General features: G+C 44.2%; 1 long non-coding RNA gene across 3 annotated transcripts; it reads right to left on the bottom strand.

Moving 5' to 3' along the window:
* Positions 1–334: 334 nt before the first annotated feature.
* LOC125004488 lies at positions 335–15,992 on the bottom strand. Of its 3 annotated transcripts, none has more exons than XR_007112339.1 (3): positions 15,863–15,992; positions 2,386–2,516; positions 335–635 (listed from the first exon to the last, which is right to left on the bottom strand). It is a non-coding gene; the product is annotated as an uncharacterized LOC125004488 (long non-coding RNA). The 3 variants fall into 3 exon arrangements; XR_007112340.1 differs by lacking the exon at positions 335–635 and adding an exon at positions 746–1,047; XR_007112341.1 differs by lacking the exon at positions 335–635 and adding an exon at positions 746–1,044.
* Positions 15,993–16,327: the final 335 nt, after the last annotated feature.

Genomic DNA, 16,327 nt, shown 5'->3' with positions numbered 1-16,327 from the left:
TTTTTTTTTTGCTGCTGCTATGAAAATTCTCATTGACAACATATCCCCACGTGGCTCCGTGAAACACAATAGGTGTTTCGACGGGAGATTAATCAGCACTCGGGGTCAGGAGCGCCTCGCGTCGAAAGGAGCCAGCGCGCGCATACGTGTTTGCGTTCAGGTATATTTGCTTCCCACTTGAAGATAGTATTGTGTAAGCGGTGCGTGTTATCAGCCCCGGCTTCCTCCTCCCACACCATATGACTGCTGTGTTCCCCCCCCCCCCCCCTCCTCCCGAGCCTTCCCTCTGCTGCACAGCCTCTGTACACGCCGAGCTCTGCACAGTCCCCGCGGAGTCTCCCGTGTCAGTACATTACCTTATAAGAGGAGGTATTGACTGTGGGGACTCTTTGATACACATTCACATACAGTACAAACACAATTGATCTTCAGCGGAGCATCGGAGGGGGGTCGGGCCGGGGAGTGGGGGGGGGGGGTGCCGAAGGAAGATCCGCACGCATATAACAGATCACAGGCCTTCTTGTGGAATAACAACTGTGTGCGCAAGGAGGAACAAAACGCTCTTTTGATAAGGATGTGACACGGAGCAATCTTTCCCCAGAGCCAGCCGCCGAGCACTGAACGCTATCAGCAATCTGGGAAGAAGAAGAAAGAAAAAAAAAAAAAAAAAAAAGCTCTGTACGCCACTGTAAAAGTGTAACATTACCCTATCGGTTGCATGCCTCACATTGGGCATAATGCGACTGGCTGTATCAATTATGCATTTCTTTTTCGCGTGAGCAGTTTTCCCCCTCAGGGATGCTAAAATAGTGACTCCATCTCGTATGACAACATTTGCAGCTCAATTAAAAAGTGTTTATGTCAATCTTGGGCCGCGTGGGCGCTGCCGGTTTCGCCGCGTACACGCCGGTAGGAGGATGCTGTCATCCGCCGGCCGCCGAGCGTCGGAGGGCCGTAGGTTGTCATGGCGACACGCGGGGGTCAAACTCCAGCGCCGACTTTCTCTCGAGGCAAAATAAATACTCCGTCCAATCTCCGCGCCGGCTGCTAAAAGGAATTATTTACTGGTTTTACGTTTCTTCAGAGAAAAACATACAAAAATCAGCGAGTGACTAATCGATTCCTCCCTCCATTTATATTTAAAATTGTTGGAGAAAGGGGCGTTAGTGAGGTTCAAATAAATACTTTCTCTCAGATGTGGAGGCAAGCTCAGACAGCAGTCAATGATGTGTTTGAAATAAAAATAAGTGAATTGGAGTGTTTTCTCTCTCAGTGAGAGGAGAGCCTTAATGAGAGTGATCACAGATGCCAAGACCAAAACACTTCAAACAAAGGCAGCTTGTTCTTTCATATATGAACAGAAGAAACCTTTAAAGCTATTCTCTTTAAAGAAAACTAAAACAAAGACTGACAGAAAGGAGGACAGTGGAATTCCGTTGTCTGATAAAGAAAGTCCGGGCTGAACCGCGGCAGCCCGTTTGCCATCTCTCTGGGAAATGAGTTTAATCAAATTAAGTGTAAAAGCGGAGGAATTTAGTGAATTAGGAACAATAATTTACTGTAATTACGGGTCTCCCCCTCGCACCGCTTGCTCTGCGGCCTCACGCCGCCGCGTTAGATGCGCGCTATAGTCTAAATGCTTTAGCTGTCCATATTTAGATGAGTTGTGAATATAAACAAGTGAGTGAGTGAAAAGTCCTTCTTGGTCTATTTAAACCCTCCCCCGCAGGCAACAGTATTTACAAGGAAACGGTTATCATTTAGTCTCTGTTGCGGATCAAAATGTCAAGCTCCACAGAGAATCTGAGTAGTGCTGTTAGGGCCAAAAGTGCAGTTTTAGAGCCCCAGGATCTGAGAGGGAAAAAAAAAAATGATTTGCAAATGCCCAAATATGTCTAATTGACCTGAAATATAGCCTGTGTGCAGGAACGGCTTGAAATCAATACAAAGAGCGAAAAGAATATCCTTGAAGGAACATTTCAGAGGATCACACCGCATGTCTTTTCGCATAACAGCGTAATGAAGTATGCGAGAATTATGAAAACAATCAAGAAGTCATGAAAGGTCGTGTGAATTAAAATTACAGTGGTTGCAGCCAATTAAGAGAGTGTGAGGAACAGCTGTTTTCACCTAACGGACCGGCGTAATGGCTGCGCACCGAGAGCTACTGGAGCCTCTATGAATATTCTGTGGACGTTAAAGCCATTTGTGAGCGAGTTTACCCGTAATGTATTCCCTCTGTATTTGTTTATTGTGTGTGTTTAGCGGGGTAAATCGATAGGCAGTATTCCCAGCCTTGATTGGATTCACAATTAGCTGCAGTGAGCAGGCTCCCCGACACGTCAGGTGGGTTCAGCTCGAGACGACCGAGCGGACGGTCTTTACCTCACGTCGACGGCCGCTCCTCCGCGCCATCCCCTCCGCCGCCCGGGCGCCTCACGGGTAAGGACCGCGAGGGAAGTTCCACCTGTGCGGCCGGCCGGCCGGACCGTGACAGCTACGAGGTGCTCTTTGACCTGAGAGGAAGGGGAAAACAACATCAATGGTAATTCCTCTTCAAACACATTAACTGGGATGAACTGGGTCCCAATGAGCCCCTCTGAGTGGACTCGCATTGATCGCAGAAATCCATGAATAAATTTAGCGCTAATTGATTTTCTTTTTTTTCTTTTTTTTTTTCCTCCTCTTCAGAAAATAATTCTGAGGCAGCGAATGTAGCAGATTGTACGACCACCTTCCTTTTCTTAAAGACCGCACAAAATTAAATTTGAGAGCCAACTTAGTCAGAGGGACGATCCTGGAAGGCTGCTGTTTTCAGGGATGACAACAAGTTTTGTCATTTTGCGACGAGTCAATTTAAAAAATAATAATAACTAAAAAAAGAGAATTTACTGTGTTGTGACTACAGGGGAAATGTGGATATCAGCAGCCTTATTACAAATACAAATACAAAAAAGAAAAAACCTCTATCCCACCAACCTGCCAGTTGGTTGCTGTCAACATCATCAGAAAACATTTACAAAGATCACATTCACAAAGTGTAAGGATGGATAAGCAGAGCACAAAAAACTGAAACTAAAAAAAAACTTCTCAAATCTAGAGGCAAAAACACACTATTTTAAACTTCTCGGTTCATTTTTAGTTTTTATTTCAGACAAATAGTTTGTTGTTGTTGTTGTTCTTTTGCTTTTCTTTTTTCAGTTTTAATGCCAAAGCTGAAAGCAGTGAAATGCAGTGGCTTTGCAGAGAGAACATAAGGTGCACAATTTTATCCTGAGCCGCTAATATTTTTAAATCAGACCTTGCGTTGGAGCGCGTCATCTGTAACAGTATATAATAATAATAACGGTTAAATATACCGCTTTGTGTATAATAACTGGAGCAGATTTCATTGTATATTTCAATCTGTCAATTGAAATAGTAATGGTGCTTATTCTTAAAATGATTGAGGAGTCCCGGGTAGGAGAGATGCAGACTCAGGTATCATACTGCCACCTACTGGTCGAGGCTTTTCAAAGACGTCCAATCAGTAGGAGTGCACTCAAATGAGTTCCTTATGATTAAAATGATCCTGTGATTCCAGGAAGGATAGCTTCCACTTCGATGATCCCTCTGAAACTGAAACACGACTTTTCACCTCATTTCGAGTGATTGATAAAATCCTCAGACGTGTGCATTAAGCAGGAAAACAAACGTCTCGCGGGTTCCCTAACTAAACATCACGTCCTGGACCCTTTAAAGCACGTGTAGCTGAAGATGTGGTTATGGTCTATCAAGACTCCCTTTGCTGACAAACCTCAATTGCTCGGTCGTGCAAAGAGAAAAAGCGTTCCTGAAACGTTCCTTTTTTGTTTGATGGATGAGTTGCACATATAATGGCTGGGCATTACCTCTGCAAATAAACCAGACTTGACATTGCCCTGCGCTGGAACATCTGGGACGCCCCAGAGACAGGATCAAAGGCCTTGTGCGTCCTTGGACTCTATCTGTGCCAAACATGCGCAGCGCGCTCGTGAACAGCTATCCGATGCATTTCAGTCATCATCATCATCATCATCTGCCCTGGCTGTGTTTGTTAGTCATCAGCTATTTCTGTTTAATACGTTGCAGTCATATTCCTCTGTGTTTTCGTCATGGTAACGGCGGGGGCCCGAGAGCGGCGCAGCCCGACAATGCAGCAAATCCATTTATGAGCTTATTACCCCCACAACAGAATTATACATTTAGCTAAGTGGAAACACGGACGCGATGTTGAAAATGAAGTGCCACACTGATTGATCTTTCTAGCACTTCTCTAACTGACACGTCAGGCTCTCGTCTGTAGGATACTGGGCGAGCTGCGCCGCTACAACACAATCTACACTACTTGGGCTTTGTTTGGAGAGAGCCAGCCAACTGCATAACCTTAATTAGTCAAGCTGTATTCATTCAAGTGATTACAATGCCCCGCACAGTAGTGAAGAGAAGCATCTGTCACTTAGGCTCAGATGATTTCTCAATCTTTCCATTCAGTGGAATAAATCTATAGCGGGCCCAGATTCTAACATGGCTCCTTTTTTTTTTCTTCTTCTTTTTTTTTGTAAGCAGACTGAGAAGTTAACTCACTGAATACTAAACACATCTCTGAAGTGTTACAGTACACGCGTGCAGACTCCGGCCGCGCTCGCGTTAAAATAAAGGCAATCTCATATGGTAAGAATTTTTATATTAAGTGTCATTTATTTTAAAATCAAGATTTTAAGAAAACAGAAGAAACAAAGATCTGCAGGAAAACTGAAAGCAAAGGTCAGATGTGCAAATATGTGAATTTAATGACTCAGTTATTGGTAATTTATTTTGTCCACTGTGTCCCAAAGTTTAAACTGATTTCAACCTTTAGTGTTAAATTAGATCAGCTGGTTAAATATTAACAAAAAAAAAAAAAAAAGGAGGAAGAAAATGAGGTTATTCTAGGACGGCCTTTTTTTTTTTTTTCTCTCTTCTCCCAGCTTCTTGAGTTTCATTGTGTTTGCCATTTGTAAATCTCCTCAAGGCTACGCATCTGCCGCTCACCGGCGTGCACAACTGGGGAAGGGAGCAGGATGTCACTTTTGTGAACTAGCCGCTTGGAGAGGAGGGAAAATGACGCAATCGCAGGGAAAGCGATTTGGGTGGTGAGGCCGAGGCCTAACGAGAAGGAAGGGGGGGTTAGAGGGGGGGAAGGGGGGCAGGTCTGCGAGGATCGCCTACACGCCGGCAGATGTGCCTCGGTGTCACTGCACGTCCACAGCCGCATGAATCACCCAACAGATGTTTAACGTCAAGGCCAGACTGTCACGCCGGCCAGACGCGCACACGCGCACATACCAGGCACGCAAAAAAAAAAAAAAAAACGCGCACGCAGTTTATTAGAGGAGCGGTCAGAGCGAGACACCGACGCTCACCTTGATGTGACTTTGAAGAGACAAAACAGAGAATTCACTTTCGACCATGAAGATACTTTTGTAGGGTGGGGGGGGTGGGGGGGGAGAAAAAAAAATAAATCCTGTGATGTGCACTAAATATACACAACGCTACGAGTTTGAGGCGTAACTCGCCTCAAACTCGCTGAGTCTCTTGAAATGTTTCAACAGCATAATGTATTTTCAGACCCTCTTTTTGATCTCGACGGCTTGTACCATCTGAAAGCAGCCGTCAATATTGAAGGATAGAAGAGATATTTTAGCACCCTTTCTTTTTTTTTTTTCGTGGGACCTTTCACGGCTACATAAAGACATTTCGCCCGAATCCACTTCCAACCGAAGACACAACAGGCTCCCTAACACAGATGTCATTTTTATCACCTCTCAGTTTTTTTGTTTTTTTTTTGCATTTGTTTGGAAGCGGGGGATGACGAAATGCAACACTGCTACAATAAAGTGCCAATGCTGTAATACAGATGCTCTCATCCTTTGTCACGTTGCCACGGTGAACAACTGACTTCCACATGCAAGGTTTTACTGGGGCTTTCAAATGAACTACGGAAAAGCGAAATTCAATTTTTACACATTCGAAATGATAATTTCTGGATCAGGACCAGGTCACTGAAGATGAACGATCACTCTGGGTTTTGTCTGAACTTCGCAAACAATCAATCTTAGATGTTTTTTTTCTTCTTCTTCTTCTTCTTCTTTTCAAGTGCCTTGGTACCGAGAAGGTGAACGTGTTAGAGAAGAGCAATTGAAGGTAAGGAGCTTTTAAGAAAGAGTTGCTGGATCTTTGAGAACATTCTTGAGGCCCTTTTCCCCTCTTTTGGAGAAACCCAGGCAGATAAAAGGAAACACTCGGGTGGATTAAAGTGTTCAGAATGTATCAGCATCAAACCACTAGAGTTTTTGCCCTCTACATTTTTCAAACACAGTCAATAGATCTAAATATTTTACTGTGCCCTGGCCGATTTATTGTTTGATGTTTAAAAACTTGTGTGGAATGAAAGAAAATTCATTAAAGAAGGCCCCAGAACGAGGCCCCGCGATCAGCTTTGAAAGTCTAGTTTAACCGGGATATTGATCATTCTCTTTCTTCTGTGACAAAGGCCACCAGGGACGCTGGAGGTGTCGACAGATGAAGGCTCACTGCCAATAACACCAGACGTGCGCATATGCACTGTAGGTGAGGCTGGGAATTACACCACTGACACCGAAAAGGAAAAAAAAAGAAAAAAATTCGATATCTTAAAAATGACCAAACAAACATCAGATTCGCGGTTTCTTGCTGGTCAAAGGAAGATTTTGTGTAAATTCTGGCCTCTACGATGCAATGTTCTTTTTCTTTTTTTTTTTTTTGAAGGGATGGGTTGGATATGCATGATCAATAAGAACAGAATATTTGTGAAACTAACTACACAGCTTTGTGGGGCCACTGGGATGCGGGGAAAAAAAAGTTTTCACAGAGCATCCTTGAATTAGACTGCAAGACTTTCAGCTATTAACCAGAAAGTGTCTCATGTCCTCTTACGTATAGAATGACGTGTCCCATTACTGCGGGAGAAACATAAAGCGGTTAAGGTCAACTCTTCATCAATCACCCCAAGTCTTACCTTAAAGACATTTAAGCAACTTATGCTCACTGCATGAAAAATGAATGATCAGCTTCAGTCTATCACCAGATCAAATTATTCACCAACAAAACTAACAAGTGTCACGATGGAAGTAATATTTTTCACAGTAGATTTAATGCACTTGTCGAAACCAGCTACCGCGGTCTCCAGCCATCAGACATAAATCTCTGGCAAAGAGCAAGCAAAGCAAAGCGCCGCAAAACATGAGACAAGCCGGACCTGATAATTGTCAGCAGTACTTTGGAGATTACTTTAAGGCTCATACAACTGGATATAATTGGAGTAACTGTAGCAGTACAAGCTGGAGAACATCTGCAACTTGTGCCACTTACAGGGTCTCCAATAATGTTCACTGCAGTGTAAAAATATTATGATGTTTTTTTGTTTTGTTTTGTTTTGTTTTTGAAAATAGAGCAATACATGTGTTCATGTGGAAATAATTAAGCATTTTAAAACATGTTCAGCTGCTGCAGACGTCCGGCATCGCTGCCACTCAGACCACACACACCGAAGAAGCACAGAATCCTGCTGCGCTTGTATTTGGGGACGTAAGATTCCAGCGTGACCTTTTAGGAAGAAAATAAAATTCATAATGAATTCCTGACCTTTGGCCTCGTTGGCTGTTAAATTTGTAAACTCGTTGACTCTGCTTTAATTTAATGAATGACGTGAAGAGCCCCTCATGTGTCCGTCTACTTCACAAAATATTAAATATCAGAGCATCAAGTAACTTGTAGCGTCCTGTTCTTTGATATATTACATTTAAGTGTGTATCAAAGACCAGGCAAATGGCATAAATAAATAAAACTCTTAATGTCTCAAAAAAGTTTTGTTGACTCTCGCATCTTTTCCTGCTCCAACCATGACTCCTCCCATGATGTGAACTGGACCGAGCCACCGATCATTAATTAATAATGATTCGTGTTAGCTCAGGTCTGGGTTCAGCAATGCCTTTCCTGTCCCGTTTCCCCTACTTAACATCTGTCCTTGGTACGTTCAGAACAGCAGGTAAATATGGGCTAAATAAATACACTAGCTGGAGGTGAACCGCTCCGTGGGGATTGTTGTTTTTATCTGTTGAGGACTCTGTAAGTAATGTCTTTGTCCCAGTAAAATCAAGTAAGAAATCTAGAGCACGAACAACACGACTCGCTCTCATGATGACGGTGAAAATTCCTGAGCCGCTGGCAAAATTTAACTTTCCTTTACGAAAGTAAAGTCACGAGGCATCTTCCTACCACACCGCCACCACCGCTAAACATGCGTCTGTGATATCTTTTTACCTTTAAAGAAAACATTTTTAAACGGAGCCACTCAAAGCTGAGGCTTTCTAGGTAACACACAGCTTTTCGGCGCATGTATTTTTCCACATTCTTCTTGGGGATAAACTGTGAGAGGAAGCCGTCTGTACCGCAGCTTGGCTGAAACCTGTCAAGAAGCTTTGCACAATTAGGGGTTGCGTTTCCATGGACACGAGCACAGCAACCGGTATTAGTTCAACGTCGGTCGTAGGACTTTTCTTTATTGCTACCAACTTCACATTTTTTTTTAATTAATCGCTGAAACTGGAAGCATTAGCCTATAACCTTAAGTGTTCGACTCGCGTATCGACATTTAAGTTTCATCAGAGGCCTGAAGTTTGCTGGGAGGTCATTAAGGATTCGAGTGGAGGCAGGACAGAAGTGTTAATGATCACGATGAGAACATTACTCTGACATATACATAATATATAATATGTATATACAAATGCCCAAGGTGAAACGGTTTTATACATGTGCAATATGCGACCGCCGTTCGGCTGGATATACTTTTGTTTCCTCAGTGCTTCACTGCACTCCCTCCTCCTTTCCAAGCGTGTACCTCTCTTTTGAAAAGACACACAGGACACAGCAGGAGGGGAGGTGTGATGTTCTCTCTTGTTATTGACTGACACGGCTGATGAGGGCCCATCCTGCACTTTGGCAGGAGGGTAGGCAAGCATGCGGAGGTGGCGCCCACCGGGGTGCGAGGAGGGGACGACGTGGCCGTCCTTCATAGATATTCCATGCGTGGCTTTACCCTCAGCTGCCCTGTCAAGGTCTGCGCGTGCCCCTCTGAGGGGGCCGAGACAGGGTCATGGATGACACCCGCCTCTACGCCAGACGTGACAGCACAGCTGGGCCGCTTAATGACAGAGGGGGCCGGGCCCGGCAGCACACCTGCCCATCCTGGGCAGGGCGGGGGCGACCTCATGGGGAGGAGAGAGGAGCCGCCGCCACGTTCGATGGGCAGATGTTGCGGAGACAAGACAGCGGAGACAGGCGCACTACAGGGACCTCTCTGCTTCCCTCCTCTCCGCAGTAATTGAAAATCATGTAAAAGGTCAATTGTGTGATGCCGATTGTCCCTCTCTCGCAAGTTGCTCCCTTCAGCCAGAACATGACAAAAACAACACCGACTAGATGACAGCCACTGCCTCAATTACTGCCCGTCGAAGCCGTGTCCACGTAATGACAATATGTGTAAACATTCCCCGTGAATAAATCTGCATGCACAAAAGGGGGGACAGGCCATCTGTTGGAGGCCACGGATAGGGGTCCCTGTGAGAAACCTAATCATTGGGTACATTACACAGACACTGTCATGACATTTGGACTGCAAACGGAGGCGGGGGGAGGAAGAAGGGGGGAAGGAAGGAAAGCATAGTAACTCCAAGCTCTGAACTTTGCTGAATAGCAGGCCAACAGTCTCTGTGTAATGAGTCCACTGTGGTTCGAAGGGCCAGCGCCTCTCCTGAATACTGACAAAGAGTGACCCTCTCTCCGGGTTTCACTCTGATGAGAAGAGGCAAGGTTTTAACCTCCGCAGAATTGCTCTGTTTGCGGTTGTCTTAAACGGAACCAGCTACAGGACTGTCACACACCATCAACCTCGCAGGAATTCGGCGGAGATTTATAGGCTTTCACAGACGGAGCGAGGATCCAAACAGACAACAAGGACTCATCAAGTAACACCGAACAAGGAAATGAGGTAAACTTTGGCCACTTTTGCGTGAAATTTGGTTGTTGACTTTAAGGCACTAAAACCTTGGCAACACATTTAAGTAGTTTTTTTTTTTTTTGTCTTGTTTTTTTTCTTGACCTAGATAAACGTTAAGTTTTATGGGAACTGGGAAAGGTGCAAAACCTGTAGACTGAGAAAATACAGCGCTTAAAAGGCGGCGCGTCAGTGTTGGGCGAGGAACGGGGCCGCGAGAACCTCATCACACATTTATTTAAATGAGTTAAAAGCTGTTACTTTTAATGAGGAACACGTTCGGCACCAGCCACAAACATGTGGTTTCAGGGGAACTCTTTAGCGTTTTAACGAAAACAAGTGCCGCGACTCGAGCCCCGGCGCAAACAGGAAGGAAACGATATATTCCATAAACTCCCTCTAAATGAGGACGTTATCAATAACACTTGTGTCTGCAGGAAAAACAAAATGAAGCTCTCCGAGACGCATGTTTCTGTTTGGCTGACCGAAGCCCCTTGCCAATAACAACGTTACCCGCAATCACGATCCAAACCACACACCCTTGGCACAGCTCGCTGTCACAAATTATGTTTTGATTCTGACCAAATGCAACAGCTTCCTGTCTGGGGCTGTTTTTTGTTTTTTTCTCTTGTTGTTTTTTTTTCTTACTGTGTGTTTTATTATCTTCAGCCAGTTGCAAACTAAAAGATGATGTTTTTGTTGCCAGAGGGACATTTAGTAATATATCAAAACTGCTGGACGCTTCAAATGACAAACTTGGAGAACATGTATCTGCGTTAAGGGAATGACGGCTGTAACTCAACAGCTTCAAAGAAACCGAACCATGTACGCCCTCATTAAAGTCAATAAAAATCACGATACTTCCATTGTGGAAGTAAATCCAAATTGCCTCTCGTGCCTAAACAAACCAAAAAAACAAAACAAAAAAAAAAAAACAAGGACGTAACAGTCGCTTCTGAAACCACTGGGCTCCCCAGTTCGAGAGTGTGATTGTTTCTGTTACTGTGGCACTCGTACGAAAGTGTAACTGCGCGGCTGCGTGTGCGTAGCACACCAGAATGCACATTTCAAAGGCGAGACAGCTCCTGGGCTTGCTGAACTTTTGCTTGTTATCAGGAGCTGAGAGTGAAATGGAGAGAATTGATCTTTTGTCTACTGGAGGTGCACTCCCTTGGGCTGGGCCGCTCGCTTACTCACTCGCTTGGCTGCCATGCAGTGGGCTCCCTTCCTCACCCCACCCCACCCTCTCCCTACACCGACATCCCCTCATCCTTCCAACCCTCCTCTCTCCCTCTCTCTTCTCCTCCGTCTCTGCATGGCGGCTGCCTCTCCTCCAGCTGACACTTGTCCTGCCGTTACTGGGAGAGATGCGCGCTGAGCTGCTGACACCAGGATTGATCTTCCTCCTTTTCCCCATAAGCTCCGTATCAAGCTCCTGGAGACAAAGAATGAGCGGAGGGTGGGGATACGGGGGTTAGGGGGAGGCAGTCGGAGGAGAGGGGAGAGGAGGGAGAATATTTTCAACTCGCCTCACCCCTTCAAACTAACAATGTTTGGTCCAGCGAAGGAACCGAGAACATAAAGTTGACAGTTTTATTGGTGGTGGGAGACAGACGTTGACCATTTCTGCTAAACAGTGACACCACAGCACCAACAACTAGGTTTCCTAAGTGCGCTCTCGCGCCAATTTTTTTTCGTTGTTCTGAAATGGGGAATGTTGGTTTGGGCTCCGTTTTGGAACAAGTGAACTGAGCTGAGACCACCCTCGCAAACCGGTGAAAAACGTACGTTATCCGCGGTCCGAGACGACTGGGTTGTTGTATTCAGTCCAGAGGGGATCTCCTCATCCGGACGTGTCTGGAAGCAGAAGCTCTATCACAGCGCATACACTCAACCCATTTATGATCAGATTACTTCCTGAAATACAGATTTCACACGAAATTCTGATCATTTACATCACAGGTCTTCAACAGGGGGGCCGCGGTTGATTAGATATTTTATATCTATCTATATCTATTTTTGTCTTTAAACACACATGGATCCAACATATTTTAGTAAAAGGATAAGGAATAGCTCAATATTGAAAGCAAAATGATAATAATAATAATAATGTATATTTACAAATAGCACTGGGCTGAGTTTAATATAGAACACATACAGCAGGTAGGGGGTCCCTACTTAATCTCTCCATCAGTTTGAGGATCCTTGGCCTGAAAAACATTGAAGCCCCCTGATGTGATCACATGTTTTACAAGTCAAAGAGAACATGAAACAACGGAACAGACACCAACACAGTACATGTGTACATATTTAAAACATAATGCTGAAATAAAAATCACAAAAAGTCGTTTTTAAAGAGCTTTTTAAATGCATTTCTGATACGTTTTAGATCGTACTACATCTTTATTTAACGTCACTCCCTGCGTCATTGGATAGTTGGTTTGGTCGCTATTGAAGAGGACGCATTGACAAGAAGAAGGGTTGAGAGACACATTTTTGTGGAAGATCAAGGGGGATCAGCAAGGACAGGGCAGCGAGGAGAGGGTCGGCAAAAAAATCAAAATCAAAATAAAATAAAAATGTCAATAACGGACTCAGTAATGAGTAGCTTCACCATTCTTTAACCCTCACCCATTCTGAAACATTTGATCAGCTGATTATTGAACAGTCTATTTCAGTTAAATTGTTTTCAATAAATTGCCTGCTCAAAATCTCGCTCCCATGTCTTCTTTTTGCATTTTCGAGCTCCACTTAGGATCCCACAGTGCAAAATGCAAATTCAAATTGAAGATTCTTCCTTTTGAGCCCATCTAGCCAACTTCGGAGAACAAGTTTCTGTTCAAAGTCTGTAACTTTATGAAAATCATGTGAACATCCAGGAGCAATGCAAAACATGTCTCCTTTAATTCTTTGTATAATCTGCTCCTCTTTCCCTATCAGTTTCCATGTAGTTGTCCGGTGTGACCGCTAGCTTAACAATCTGAGCCAACCAATGATGTCATGTCCAGCGACACAACAGCCCTGTGTTTTAACAGTGAAACCTAAATGCCAGGATTTTGTAATTCATTTCGCCATCAGTCAATTGAGCACAAACCAAATCAATACAACACTGATGTTATGGATTAAATGTTTCTTTGAAATGCACCAGTTACTTATTAAAATTTTTTGTTTGGTTTTACCACGTAAGATAAAAAGGAAGCACTCATCAGTGCTCACCTCTGCCACATTGGTTTGTCTCCGTCTGGTTCATATGTGCATCACATATCAAAATCGGCAACTGGATTTCCACCAAAAACTAATACCTCTCCTTCCCTGGCTCACGGCCTAACCTTCCCCCAAATTTCACTGATATGCGTTGATAGATTTTTCCAGCGCCTCGCCAACTAACAGACAAACAAACCAATCCCCTCGGCGGACATGATATCCTCAATATCTACAAGTCAAAAGGTTAAAATTAATTTGGATTCGTCATTAGACTGGAAACATGAACCGCGTGTGTTAAATAACACAATAAAAAAACGCAGTGTGCAGTCATATATTAAAGGACGTATTGGACCGGCTCCTGAGGAGTACTGTGGTGATTGTAAGTCCCGGTATCCGAGCGGATTTGACTGGGGATACAGTTATTACTGCGTGTTATTGCCATCAGGAGGGGAGCCGACCTGAAGAGAAGGGTTTGGGGGCGGGGGGGGGGGGCAAACAGGGAGGGGGGTGAGCCTAGGAGCAAACATGATAATTTGCAGGTTAGCCAATTTCAAGAGGCTGGATGGCCCGATACCCTTGGTGAGCATCCAGGAGCAGCGGAGACCAGAGCAGAGCAGGGCAGGGCTCGTGCAGGAGGAAGATGAATCAAGTTTAATAACAAAGGGTTCTAATTGCCCCCCCACAACCTCAAACCCCCCCCAACCTCAGGAGCTGAACTCTAATTACGGTGAGAACACAGTGGACTGTCACCCAGTATTAAGTTGTTGAAGAGCGGGCCGAGATAATCGATAAACACTTTAGTTGTGGAGGGGGGCGGAGGCGGGGAGGAGAGAGAGGAGAGGGAATGGAAAAAAGTGAGATGCCCCTTCCGTTCAGTGGGAACCGGCAGCACCCAAAGCCCTCCTAGGCTCATGAGAACGCCGTTGGGACGGTCCAAGAATGATTGCAGAGCAATAATCCTGAGCGCGCCTCCCCAACACCCCCGTAGAAAACACACACTCGCACACACGCACGCACGCACGCTCATGTGAGCGTGGCGCACAATGCGGAGAGCCCCGGCGTCCCGACGGGCAGCCTGAGCACCCGTGCGTCTGAGAGGAAAGGTGAACACGGTCACCCTAATTACAGGGGCCCCAGCTCGCTCACACACTCACCAGGCATAACTAAAGACAGGCCAATTAGGGCGAGAGGGAGATAAGGGAAGTTTTATTTGTATACTAATTAAGCCCCTGATGAAATTCAAAAGGGAGGTGGTTGGGAGGAGGGGATTGGGGATTGGGGGGGTGGGGGGGGGCGAACGGGTAATTGTGTGTTTGAGAAAAGGTTGCTTTAGGTGCGGTTATCTGAGAAGCACAGCCTTGAGATAGTTGCCCCTTAATCCCGCTCTGAGCCCCGGCACTGCACTGCAAGGTCTCCCATAATTTGATCCGTTACATATGAAATGGCAGGCACTGACAGCAAGATCATCAGCAGCACTCATTGTCTATTTGGTGCTTGTTTCAGCTAAAACATAAAAGAAGTTGTCATTCATGCAAACAAGGCTGCGGTTTTTTTTTTGTTTTTTTTTTACTTTTTCTTTCCTCCATTAGTTAACAAAAAACCTTTAAACAGTGCGGAGGAAATGTTAGCCGTGTATGTAGAGCAGCATTAGGAAGATTAGTTTACACAAAAAAAAAAAGTCAAATGATGTTCAATCTCTTCCAGTTGTCCTTGTAAGATACTTGATTGAGCCAGCAAACACTATTGCAGGAGACTGTAACCTAATCTTGGTTTTCTTGCTAAAGAGCAAAGTACCAAAAAATATTTTTAGATATACACACACACACACACACACATCATCAGTGTATGTAAATAAAAACGTGTTTCATGAGCTTACAGATTCTCCTTTAATTTCCCCATGAAACAGCTGGCTGAGAACAATTACTTTCCATGTTATTGTGCGAGTCCTGAAAAGCCCAGATTTGTTGTGATCAGTCAGTTCCTGTGGCCTGAGTGGGCGCATGTACGTTGGTGATGGACAGTTGCAGGAGGAGACGGAGGGACATGACAATTTGAGTTAGAACAAGTTGTACAAGCCCCGAGTCCAAGAGTCAACTTGTTTCCAAGATATACGAAAAATGCCTTTAAGGGCAGAGACCGAGACCAGACACTGGCATAGAAGTGTTACCTAAAAACAAAACTAGTAACTAACTAACTTATATCAGTTAACAATGTTGCAATGAACTGCTATTAAAATTTTATATTCAGGTTAGCAGCCAAGGCTACGACATTTCAGTCAAAACTATCTGTTCCCTTATTTTGAGGGTTATTGTCCTAACAAATTATACGTCGAGCTGACCACGTGCTCAGAAATAAGAGGCCCACCTTCTTTAATTTAATTCACTTAAAACGTATTGTAGTTTTTTTCTTTATTTGTTTGTTTGTTTTTTTCTCAGTTAGCTACAAACTGTTTGTGATAGGGTGTTACAGCACCGGGATAAAAATAAATATTTTTGGAAACTAACGTTTCCTAAGGTAATTTTAAAAACATAAACTATCTGTCTGTGTGTGTTGTAGACTGCTTACCTTCGAGGGAAATGTTACGGTGTGTCATTGTTGACTCCAAACCCACTCTCCAACAACCAAACATCTACAAAAAGCTTCCTAGTGTCTTTGCTTTGACCGCATTCAGCTGCTCGAGGTGAGTGGAGACATGTTGGTTAATGAGCTTGCAGGTGCACTAGCGCCGCCTATCGGACCGGAAAGATATAATTATTGAAATGCCCGGATGAAAGATGGCGCTCAAAGAGAATTTGCTGCGCCCTTTCTTTCCCAAAATGCTGCAATGTTTACACATATTTACAGATATTTTTTGGCACTTTGGATTATGAATTGGCAATGGAGACAAAATATGTAAAATATTCAATGTTGGACATTCATAAGTCCAATATTGAATAAAACAACTGCATGAAAAAGCAGTGCCTTTAAATTTGTTTAAATACCACAATTTATTTCTAATGATTGCACTTGAAGTATGAAGTATATTTTATA

The sequence above is a fragment of the Mugil cephalus genome, chromosome 2 (genome assembly GCF_022458985.1).
Source record: "Mugil cephalus isolate CIBA_MC_2020 chromosome 2, CIBA_Mcephalus_1.1, whole genome shotgun sequence".
Taxonomy (NCBI): Eukaryota; Metazoa; Chordata; class Actinopteri; order Mugiliformes; family Mugilidae; genus Mugil; species Mugil cephalus.
The sequence above is the reverse complement of the archived record's forward strand: the minus strand, read 5'-3'. Positions and strand labels throughout refer to the sequence as shown.